This window comes from Gracilinanus agilis, chromosome 1 (genome assembly GCF_016433145.1).
Source record: "Gracilinanus agilis isolate LMUSP501 chromosome 1, AgileGrace, whole genome shotgun sequence".
Lineage (NCBI taxonomy): Eukaryota > Metazoa > Chordata > Mammalia > Didelphimorphia > Didelphidae > Gracilinanus > Gracilinanus agilis.
This window is the reverse complement of record NC_058130.1, coordinates 229,277,105-229,289,449: the sequence shown is the minus strand read 5'-3', so window position 1 is coordinate 229,289,449 and position 12,345 is coordinate 229,277,105.

Sequence of the window (12,345 nt, the reverse complement as noted above, 5' to 3'; positions counted from 1 at the left end):
TCTGTATATTTAGCCCTAGTCTTTCTCTGGAGCTCTGTTTTCCCACTACCAACATCCATTTAGAACTAGATGTCACATGAGCATTTCAAACTCAATATGCCAAAAACAGAATTTATTATCTTTCCCCAAAACTGACCCTTCTTTTGAACTTAGATACATTCTATGACTCAGTCATATTAGCCAATATTCTATGTCCATTCTCTTTGCACTTGACTCCATCATGCCTGGAATCCCTTCCTAATCTCCCTACCTCTTGGAATTTCTGGTTTCCTTCAAGACTTAGCTCAAATCCCACCTTGTATAGGAGACCTTTCTTCATCCCTCCAGCTGCTGGTTACTGCTTTCCTTTCTAAAGTTATTTTGTATCTACTTTGTATGTATATTGTATGTGCCTATATATACATACATATCATCTCCTGAATTGTGTTAATGAGGACAGCATTTGTTTGACTTTGGCCTTATGCCAACATTTAGTATGTATTTAAGTAAGCATTTCCCCCAGGCTTAAAACTTAGGTAACATCCTCAATTCCTCTCTCTCCCCTTACCTCCTCTCCCCCTATCTAATCAGTTGCTCATCAGTTTTTCCTTTGCAAAAATAATTTTCCTAAAGCACAGGTCTGCCCATACCACACCCCTTACTCAATAAACTTCTAGTGGCTCCCTATTGCCCCCAGAATAAAATACAAAATGTTCTATTGGCATTCAAAGCCCTTCAAAACTTAACTCCCTTCTGTCTTTCTAATCTTCTCATCTTACTCCTCAACATGTACTCTTGGATCCAAAGGCACTAGCCTCCTGGCAATTCCACAAACAAGACACTCAGTCTCTTTGCTCTGGGTATTATCTGGGCTGTCTTCTATACCTAGGATCCTCTCCTTCCTCATCTCTGGTGCCTGACTTCCCTAGATTCCTTTAAGTTCCAACTAAAGGAATCTTCTTCCTTCTTCCTTCTTCTTCCTCCTCCTCCTCCTTCTCCTCTGCCGCCTCCTTCTCCTCCTTTTTCTCCTCCTCCTCCTCCTCCTTTTTCTTCTCCTCCTCTACTTCCTCTTCTTCTTCTTCTTCCTCCTCCTCCTTCTTTCTTCTTCTTCTCCTCCTGCTCCTCCTCCTTCTTCTTTCTTCTTCTCCTCCTTCTCCTCCTGTTCCTCCTCTTCCTCCTCCTTCTTCTTCTTCCTTTTCCCAATTCCTTAGTATCTATCTTCTTTTAATAATTTCCAATTTATTGTGTATATAGATTTTTTATATATATTTGTTTGTTGATTCCTCCACCCCTTTACTATAAGCTCCTTGAGGTCAGGGTTTATCACTTACCTGTCTTTGTTTCTCTAGTTTAACACAGTGCCCAGTACATAGTAGTTGCTTAACAAATATATATTAACTTACTACCTGCCTGGCATATAGGAGTCATTTAATAAATACTGGTTGCCTGACTGATTTAAGGTCACAAAACTGAATTGAGAAGTCAATGCTCAGTGAAAAATTTAAGAAACTGAAACTTCCTTCTTGGCAGAATCCAGAGATGTCAAAGCCCAGTTTGGTGAAATTTCTCTGATAATGCTTTTTATCCAAGGGTTGGTTATAACCCCTAAAGGGAGCATTGTTTGTTTCTTTGGCTTGTGTAACCAGTACTGTGCTCATTTATTCTTTGATTATTATCGTGTTTTACATTTCATTTTTTAACAATAATACTGTTAAATAAGTATAGAACATTTTTTGAGAAGTTTAGTGAGCTATATGTTTTTCTTATTATTCTTGTGATAATAAAGACCTTGTAAAGGAAGATATGGTTTTAATGGGTTGTTGTTGTTTTATAATTATGTATCATGCACTCCTACTTGTTCATAGTTGTCCGATTCTATCTAGGGCTATCTCCCATGATAAAAAAAAGAGTGAATTTTAAAATGAAAGACATTAAATATCTAGATCTCAGATGCTCTGTCCTTTAATATTATTCCTGTTTGGCTTATGGGTGAGCTATGAAATCCATTTTATTTAAAACTTTGACATATGACAAGTATTTAGTCAAAGTGGCTCACTGAGTAGCATTCAAAAATGAAAAGAATTAGTTTTCATAAAAAACATGTTGAGATGAAGGCCTGGCTATTCATTTATCTTAGAGTTATATAATTATTTGCCTCATACACTTGTTCTTTTATCCCTGTATATAATGTTGCTGGAAATTGTTTGTAATAATATAATTAGTACAAAACATATCATTATAATCCTGGCCATTTTTAAACACCAGCATGGTAAAATACAGGCAAGTCAAAACAAGGCAAGTGATGCAGAGGTATTTTTGCTTATATCAGTTTTCATTCTGGCCTTCAGTGAAATGTATGGGCAGAAGTCTATGAGACTATGAGTCTAAGTAAGGCCTGTTAAGGTGAATTCTGGGCCCTTAGTCCCAAGGAGGTGTGAAAATGCCTTGGACGTACCTACCTATCTTGGCTGTATCACAAAAAGACACTGTTATGGTTAAAAGACAACAGTAAAAGTGCCAACCACAGTCCTTAAGGTAGTCTGAGTTACAAGGAATCAGATCCATTAACATCAAATGAAACATGGCCCCAGGCCTCAGACACTAAGCAGGTTTTTTTTTTGTTTTGTTTTGTTTTGCTTTGTTTTTATAAGGGGACCCTACAATCCTTATAGGCAATGGTTTAAGAGCACTTGACATGAGAGTTCCTTAACCTCAATAAAACAAAGCAGATTCACAATGAGACTCTTTCTGGCAACATTCCCTCCAACTGGTACAACATGTACTTATACACAACTCATACTTGTGTTATCAGGATTTATCCTCTTCTGGTTTTTAATACAATAATAGCTTTATTTCATGACATCTCTCATATAAACGATATCTCAAAACAACACTTCTAAACTAAATGAAAGGCAAAGACAAAAGATGTTTTCAACTAAGATTCTGAATGATATGAAGAAACGCAAGGAGATTCTGAGAAAGCAGATTGCTCGAATAAATGAATGTTGTCAAATTAAGTTCTAATGTTTATGCAAAACATATTTTTGAGTATATACTAACATGCCAAGGACAGGTTTTTTTTGCAAAGAATAGGCACTCAATAAATGTGTAACATGAATATGAATGAATTATTTTTAAGAAATGAACTTAGTCTTGTTACGCATAAGTACTCTAGAGATGTTCTGACTTAATAGCATAGAAAAAATTTAGAAGAATTTTAAAAGTCAAAGCTATTCATTGGCAGATTCAAGTGCAAAGCCAAATTCAATAAAACTTCTTTTGTGAAATGAAAGAAAGACTGGCAGACAGAGAGACAGACCAACAGAGAGAATGTTAGGGGTATTCCGTCATTTGGAATATTTGGAAAAGTACATTTTAAAATCATAAAGCCTTCTGTTAAATCAGTGGCTAGAACTCCAATAGAGATTTGATATATTCATTCCTTGAATCATATAATCATGGGTTTCTAATGGTATTTTCATGAATTTTCATCTTGAATCATATAGTCAGAAGCAATTGGCATTTACCCATTTAACTCCACCCATTTCTCCAAACCACCAATGTGATCTCTGAATCACCTTTCCCCTTCAAAGTACATCTCTCAGTACTATGTTTATATTCTTGCTTTGCAAAATATGATTATATATGTTGTTTAAAAGTTGCCTATAGGACAAATTTCTTTTACTGCAAATCATTTTCCTTTGACTTCTATAAACAAGTGTTTAAATACCTGTTTTATGTCTAACACTTTAATGAGAAAGAACAGAACTAAATAAGTTAAGCTGAAAGATGTATTTATAATAAATATCTTCAGGGATATTATGTATATATGTATGATACTTCCCAAAGAGCACCCCTCCCAGATGCCAAAAAAAGATCAGAGATTGGAGAGCTAGCCAGAGCTAGGGAGTTTCCAACTGGAATGTTTTCCGGTTCTCACTAGTTTAGGAAGAATGATGAAATTACTCACTCCCTTGGGAGAGGAGAGGGACTTTGACCTTAAAAATTGTCAAAGAATGGCATCAATGTAGGAGAAGCTGGGAGCCCAGACAAAGGTCTAGCTGATTTCTTAATGCTGAGTTTTTTTTTTTGGTGGGAGGGAATGGGGAAAGGTAGGATAGTGCTGGTTCCCTCATTGGAGCAAGAGGAGTCCTAAGAATGGTAAATAATGCTCTCCAAAGGAAGATCAGTCTGGAGCTGCAAGTGCCAATCAGACATGAAACACCAAGCAACAAGTCTCTTGTGAGAATGGTTTCACCTTTCCTCTGTTTTCTTCTGGTAGCAGATAGTCTTAGCTTGTTTACCCTTTCATCTGCTTCTTTGATTGAAACAGATTAAGACTTAAAAACATTTTTTTTTTCCTTTGCCCAGAAAACCTGTTTCTGTGTTTGAAAGTAGAGTGCCCCCTTTGGGACTATTTTAAGTCAATTCCAACTTATAGTAGTAGGTAAGGTCCCCAGAGGGAGGCTGTACACTCTTCCAAATCTCTAAGGGATTCTAGAGTCTAGGGCAGGGGTCAGCAACCTTTTTGGCCATGAGAGCCATAAACGCCACATTTTTTAAAATGTAATTTCGTGAGAGCTGTACAGTGCTCACAGTGCGCGCTCCTATAACAGCGCCTGAAAAAAAAATTGACTTTATGGCTCCTGCAGAAAGAGCCATATCTGGCCCTCAAAAGTGCCAGATATGGCTCGAGAGCCATACGTTGCCGACCCCTGTTCTAGGGGAATGTGGGCTCAAGCTTAGAGAGCACAAATGGCAAAGGGATAACCCATAGATCATGACTATTGGAAATCTTTTTCTTCCTTTATAGAATTCTCCACTTAATAGCTACTCTCTGCTGAGCTCCAAGAGTTGGGGTCCTTGCAGCATCTATAGCTATACTTCTCTCTGCCCTGAAAAGTACATGTTTCCAAAAGCTGCCTTCTCTCAGATGGCCTGGTTTGTCCTTTCTTAGCTCCTGGATGGACAGATTATTTGTCGCTTTTTTCTGTCTCAATGATCATGATCGTGGGGAGGGAGGTTTGATACTCCTTCCAGGAGAAGTTTCTTGAGCTCCCCAGTTTTGTTGCTTTATCTAGTATAGTCACAAGGCTTTATTTCCTCCAAGCACAGGTGAAGTTTGAATGGTTTTCTTGCTCACATCTCTTTATATATATAGGCTCAAGCTATGTTAAATTATTAGTTACATCAAATGGGTTGAGAGTATATGACACCCTTTTTACAAAAGTAAAACAAGTCCTTGCAGATAGGAGTGGAATGTTTTGGTCCCTAGGCTAAGGGCTGACAAACATAGATGCCACCTGCTGGTGAGAGAGAGACAGAGATGGAGACAGAGACAGACAGACGGATTAGACAGAGAGACAGAGGCAGACAGACAGACAAATGGTGACAGACAGAGATAGAGACAAAGAAGCAGAGAGAGAGACAGAAAGACCAAGAGACAGACAGAGACAGAGAGAGAAACACAGACAGACAGACACAAATATAGAAAGAGACAGAGAGAGATAGAAAGACAGACAGACACAGACAAAGACAGAGACAGAGACAGACAGAGAGAAACAGATAGAAAGAGACAGAGAGACAGAGAGACAGAGACAGAGACAAAAAGACAGAGATAGAAGGACAGACAGAGACGAAGAGACAGAGACAAAAAGACACACAAAGAGGGAGAATAAAGTCAATTAGTTAATTGATAAGTATTTATTATGTATCTACTATATGCCACGGGCTTTGCTAAACACTGGAGATACACGTTAAAGGTAATCAACTACAGATTTAGAAGGGCATGTAGAACAACCTTCTTAATGTTTTGTTCATTTCTTGTTCTTAAAAAATGAACAGAAACAATGAACAATTGTATAATACTTTACATATTAGATTTGATCCTCAGAACAATCCTAAAAAGTAGGTGCTTTCTGTGGTAAAATCGAATGTAATGGACCTCTGAACCAGCAGCAATGCAATGACCCAGGACAATTCTGAGAGATTTATGGTAAAGATGCTACCCACATTCAGAGGAGGGACTGCAGGAGAGGAAACATATAGGAAAAACAACTGCATGAACGCATGGGTCGGGGTGGACATGATTGAGGGTGTAGACTCGAAACTACCACACCAATGCAACTACCAACAATTTGGAAATTGGTCTTGATCAAGGACACATGACAAAACTAGTGGAAATGCGCATNTGGAAAGACCTCCAGGAATTGATGCAAAGCGAAAGGAGCAGAGCCAGAAGAACATTGTACACAGAGACCAATACACTGTGGTAAAATAGAATGTAATGGACTTCTGTACTAACAGCAATGCAATGACCCAGGACAATTCTGAGGGACTTATGGAAAAGAATGCTACCCACATTCAGAGAAAGAACTGCAGGAGTGGAAACACAGAAGAAAAACAACTGCTTGAACACATGGGTTGATGTGGACATAATTGGGGATGTAGACTCGAAACTACCACACCAATACAATTATCAACAATTTGGAAATAGGTCTTGATCAATGACACATGTTAAAACCAGTAGAAATCATCAGCAATGGGGGGGGGGGCTAGGGAGGGGTGAAGGGGAAAGTAAGAGCATGAATTATGTAACCATGTTAACTTTTCTAAAAATAAATATTAATAAATATTTTTTTAAAAAAAGAAAGTTAAAAAAAATAAATGATTTGCACAGGGTCATTTAATAGTACCTAGTTAATCAGAGTCTGAACCAGTATTCAAACCTAGTTTTTTTCTGACCTTAATCTAACATTCTACTCATTATGCCATGATTTTTCCCTTCCCCTCTATTTGTTTAAGAAGTAAATTATTTGTTCAATTTTTAAAAATTGAGTTATTTAAATAGATTTTTGTTAATCTCAATATCAAACATTTTTGTGACTATTCAATTATTTCTTTTAAATTACTAGTTTTGTTAGCATAAAATTGGGAAACGTCCTTTTTAGTTGTGAGTTCTATTTCATTTTGATATGAACAATTTAGTTTTCTTCTTTCTTTTAAAAATCAGATTAGCTGACAATCTATTTCATTAGTTTTTTAAAATCTGCCACTAATTTTATTTATTAATGTGATAATCTTTTGCTTACAATTTAATTAATATCTTTAATTTTCAAAATTTCTATTTTGTTGCTTATTTGGAGATTTTAAAATTTGTTAATCAATTTTTTATTGGATGCCCAATTCTTTGATTTGTTCTTTTTTTTATTAAAGAAAGTATTTAGAGATGTAATTTTCCCTCCCTTGGAACTGTTAGCTTATCCCACAAGTTTGGGTGTTTTATCTCATTATTATAATTTTCTTTAATGAAACTTTCCATTGTTTTGGTAATTTTTTCATTGACCCACTAGTTCTTTAGACATTAGACATCTCTAATTGTTTTTCAATTCTTTCTTTAATGATCTTTTGGTCAATATGATTTTTATCGCAAAATAACCACTAAATTATGTGTTTAGTATTTTTTATTTTCTCTACTTTTGGTGTGGTCTTTGTATCCAGATATATGGTCAATTTTTGTAAAGGTGCTATGTAAAGCTGAAAAATATGTAAATCCCTTTTTATTCTTATTTTGTAATTGCTAGAGAACTACCATCTCTAGTTTTTTCTAAAGTTATATTAAAGTTCTTAACTTTTTTTTTTCTCTTAGATTTATCTGGATCTGAAAGGGAAACATTAGGATCCTATCACACAACATTTGTACAACCCTGTGGAATTGCTTGTCAGCTATGGGAGGGGGTAGGGAAGACGGGAGGGAAAGAAAATGAATCATTTAAACATGGGAAAATATTTAAAAATTAGATAAAAAAGAAAAAATATTTTATCACAGCTTTACTAAAGCTATTACTCTTTCTAGTTCAATTAACATTTCCTTTAATTATTTAGACATCATGCTAATCACTCTACATACTAAGCATTCATTATCTATAGTATAATGCAGTATCCCTGCTTTATCATGTCTACATTTACTTTTGTCTTATTTGAAATCACAGCAGTCCCCTCTATTGTTTTTTCTTTTTTTTAGTTAAGCCAAAGCATAATAGATTTTGCTTAATCCTACGTTTTAACTCCTTGTGAATCTTTGTGTTTCAAGCATATTTCTTGTAAACAACATATTGTTGGACTTACTTTCTAATCCAGTTTGTTGCTCTCTTCCATTTTATGAGTTCATGCATTCACATTCAGTTTTGATTGTTTATTTCCCTCCATCTTGTTTTCTTGTACTTTTTTCTATTTTTGCTTCTATTCCCCCTTCGACAAAACAAGAAGGTGATAGAATAGAGGGAATTTACCTGACCCTTGGGATATTATTAGGGAAACAGCCTGTTTCATCCCTGTTGAAGCTCTTCTATTTCCCTTATCCCACCCCTGATCCAAGGCTATTCTTTCTTCCTTTCCTTTTAATCTCCCTTCACCATCTTCTTTTTCCCTTCAAGTTTTGTTTCGTATATTTCTATTCCCTCAATTATCCTTCCCTACCCTTAAACCCTCTCTTCCCCTTCCTTGTCAATTAACCACTGTTCCCTTTGTGTGTGTATCTGCCTATCTCTCTATAATTAAACTCAGTCTTCTTTTATGTAATTCCAATGACAGTGAGATTTATGAGATATCCATTCCCCACTCCTTTCTCCATGATTATGTACTTTCCATATTCTGTACCAGTATTATGCAATTTTCCTTTCCTTCCTCCCCTTGTCTTCCACAATACAGTTCCCTGTCCTTTCTTTTTTTGTCTTTTCCTTGGATTATTAAATTAAAACAGAACCCAACTACCCATAGACTCTCTGTCATTTCCCTAGAATATCCTCTCTTAATACTTTTTCAGGAAAAAACTAATAACCTACATGGGATACATTCTTAGATTATTGCTCCAACCACAAGAACACAATGGTTTCTGGACACTCTGACTCTATTAACGTAGTGTATTATCTAGCTTTGCCAACTATCATGTCACCCTATTGATTTATATGAAGCTTGTAGTCTGCTGAAACACTCATTTATTTTAGGGAGATTTGTTTCTGTCTACTGCATTCCTTATCCCGTACTTGTACAATTGCCACTTGGAACCCAAGCATAACACTTTTACATTTATCCCTATTAAACTTCATCTAATTTGAGTCAGGACATTGTTCAACCCTGTTGAATCTTTAGAGATCCTAACTTTGACATATAATGTATCAACTATCCTTTCCAATTATCTCTGAATTGAAAAGGATGTCATTTTAGAGTTTACTCAAATCATTAATAAAAATTGCTGATGAGTACAGGGCCAAAGACACCTCCCTGGGTCATTCCACTTGTGTTATCCTTCAAATCTAACACCCATCCATTCCTCAATATGTATATGAAAAGATAACTGGATTTAGAGTCAGAGATCCTAGGTTCAAAGCTTACCTCTGCTGCATATTATTATTATTTCAATCCTTACTTTCTGTTACTAAATATAATTTCTAAAGCAGAAGAACAATAAGGGCTATGCAATTGGAGTTAAGTGACTGGTCCAGAGTCACATAGCTAGGATGTCTGAGGCCAGATTTGAAACCAGGGATCTGACTCCAGAACTATCACTCTAGCTTCTGTGCTACCTCTCTTCCCCTGACACTTTTTATTGATGTGAGATTGGCCATATATGGCATATTATCTCTGAGCATCTTTATTTATAAAATGAGGAGATTGGACTTTGATGACTTCTGAAGTTCCGATTTGAAATCTGCAATCACATGATTCTCCTCTTGAGGTTCAATTATTCAGTTAGTTTCAAATCCACAAAAGTGTAATACTGTTCAACCCATATCTCTTTTTCCTAACTACTATACAAAAGACTTTATCAAATGTCCATGTCTGTACCATTCCATTGATTTAGTAATTCTGTCAAAGAAGGAAATGAGGTTAATCTGGCATGACCTAATTTTGATGATCATTGTTTTACTTCCTAAGGGCTCATAAAGCATTCCTCTTTTCCCTTTTTGGAAAGTGGGACATTTGTTTATCTCTTGGCTTGTGGTGTCTTTGCTATTCCCCATGATTTTTCAGAGATCATTGACAGTAATTCTGCAATTACAAGCACAAATTATTACTGAGCCTGGCCCCTTTAGTAATGTATTCTACATTTCTGCCAGGAATCTGCTATTTCAAACTTGATTCTGACCAGTCAGGAAAAACTGAGTGTTAAACTAGAGGGGCCTTGGGAAGAATTTCCTAACCTTATTATTCATCAGAATGAACAAGCAGTTTTCAGATGAAGCAATCAAAACTATCAAAAATCATACGAAAAAATGTTCTAAATCACTCTTTTTTTAGAGAAATGCAAATCAAAAAGATGCTGAAGTACCACCTCACACATATCAGATTGGGCAATATGACTGTAAAGGAAAGTGATAAATGTTGGAGGGGAATGTGACAAAATTGGGACACTAATGCAATTTTGGTGGAGTTATCAACTGATCCAACCATTCTGGAGGGCAATTTGGAACTATGCCCAAAGGACTACAAAACTATGTAATACCACTACTGGGACTATGTCCCAAAGAAATAATAAAAAAGGAGGAAGGACCTACTTGTACAAGAATATTTATAGCAGCTCTTTTTGTTGTGGCAAAGAATTGGAAATTGAGGGAATATCCATCAATTGATGGATGGCTGAACAAATTTTGGAAATTGTTGGTGATGGAATACTACTGTGCTATAAGAAATGATAAGCGATACAATTTTTAAAAAAGCTGGAAAGATCTGCATGAACTTATACAGAGCAAAATAAGCAGAACCATGAGAACAGTGTACACTGTAATACCAATATTGTATAATGATCAACTGTGAAAACTTGGTTACTCTCAGAAATGCAATGATCTGGGACAATTCTGAAACTTATGACCTGGGAATGCTATCCAGGTCCAGAGAAAGATCTGTTGAGTCAGATGGATGCGGACCAAAGCATACTATCTTTCACATCAGTGTATTTATGGTTTTATTTGGGGGTTTTAGTTTTGTATGAGTATGCTTTTAAAACAATGATCAGTTATGGAAGTGTGTTTTTCACGATAAGACAGGTATGGCCACAAATCAAATTGCCTACCATCTACCAGTTAGGGGAAGAGAAGGGAGGGAAGGAGAAGGTTTGGATCTTATTATTTTGGAAAATGTATGTTGAAATGTATTATTACATGTAACTGGGAAAATAAAATATCTTTGATTAAAAAATAATTTTAGAGGGGGCAGCAGCATAGCTCAGTGGATTGAGAGTCAGATGGAAGGTCCTAGGTTCAGATCTGACCACAGATACTTCCTAGGTGTGTGACCTTTGGTAAGTCACTTAACCCTCATTGCCTAGCCCTTACCACTGTAATATTTAAAATTATGAGGCTGTTTGTAGCTTAGCAACTTTATTAAATCAAAGTAGGAGTAGGAGTAGTAAAGAGAGGGAAAGGTAGGAGAGAGCTAGAGAGATACTTAGCTTTCTAATCTATTGGCTGCCATAATGAGCCTACAGCTGCAACCCAGCAAGGGTCCCCTCTGCTTCTCCATGTGCAGGACAAAGACCTAAACTTCCTGCTGGTCTCAGTTTATAAACTCTTTTCTCCACCCACTAACTCTCACACGTCACATCTCAGGAGTCAATCAAATTTTCTTAATTTGCCTGGGCCACCCAGGGAAGCAGTGCTTGTGGAATCAGGTTCCTGTCTCGTTGGTTCCTTGGTTCTTTAACTTCCTCTTCTGAGAATCTTCTATACCTGAATTTACTCAGTGACTGGGAGATGACGTTAAAAAAAGGACAACATTGGAGAGAGAGAAATTTGCTTCCAACATTACTCTTCTGCTGTGGAACCAATAAATAGTATTAATTCTAAGCAAAAGGTAAGGGTTTTAAAAATAATAATAATTTAGAAAATGTTTCCTCCACCACAACCCTATGAAGTCAGAGTGCAAGTACTTTTATCTCTATATCATGGGGACCTAGATGAGTTTCATGTATTATAAGTGTTAGAGCTAGGCCTCAGACCCATCTCCTGACCAAATCCTGCTCAGATTTCATTATAGGGAGTGTGACCAGTTATTGGAAAAATAGATTTCAAAGAGGTTAAAGAAATAGAATTCCATAGCCAAAAACTTGACTGGGTAAAGTAGACTCAAAGATGGAATACTTCAATGTACAAAAGTCCAGAATCAAAAACCAAATGCTTCTGATGAGAAAGAAGAGAAGAAACTATATTAATTGAAAGTACAGAAAATTCATCAACCAACTCAGCTGAGTTAAAACAAGAGAAGTTATTTGAGGATAAGTAAAAGTACTGAGGAAATATTAGAAAAGTTCAGCAATAACATTGGTTCATATTTATTTGGTAATTTAATGTCTTTAAACCACCTCAAAGC